Source organism: Myotis brandtii, unplaced genomic scaffold (genome assembly GCF_000412655.1).
Source record: "Myotis brandtii unplaced genomic scaffold, ASM41265v1 scaffold691, whole genome shotgun sequence".
NCBI classification, from domain to species: domain Eukaryota; kingdom Metazoa; phylum Chordata; class Mammalia; order Chiroptera; family Vespertilionidae; genus Myotis; species Myotis brandtii.
The window spans coordinates 1,417,481-1,417,845 of record NW_005370704.1 but is presented as its reverse complement, the minus strand read 5'-3'; positions in this window follow the sequence as shown (position 1 = coordinate 1,417,845).

Genomic DNA, 365 nt, shown 5'->3' with positions numbered 1-365 from the left:
CCCCCACCTCCCCCTGCACACCCAGAAGATGTGAACACGGACTCAGACACTTGTTTGTACACTGTGCTCACAGCAGCACCGTCCACAGGGTCCAGGAGGGGACACGCCTCGCTCCCAGCATCCGGGAGGGGGGCACGCGTATTCATGGCGTCCGGGAGGGGCACACCCGCGTGCCCTGGACAGGGAGGATGGGAGGACAGTGGGCAGTGTCTGGGCGGTAGCGTGTTGTTGCCTGAGAAACGGGTGGGGACGTGCTGAGCGCCGTGGGCTGGAGCCTGGGAGAGGGACACAGTGGGCGAGGTGCTGTGCTCGGCGTCCTCGTTTCTCGGACACACACCTGGGCCTGTGGGTGCCAGCTCCCAGGG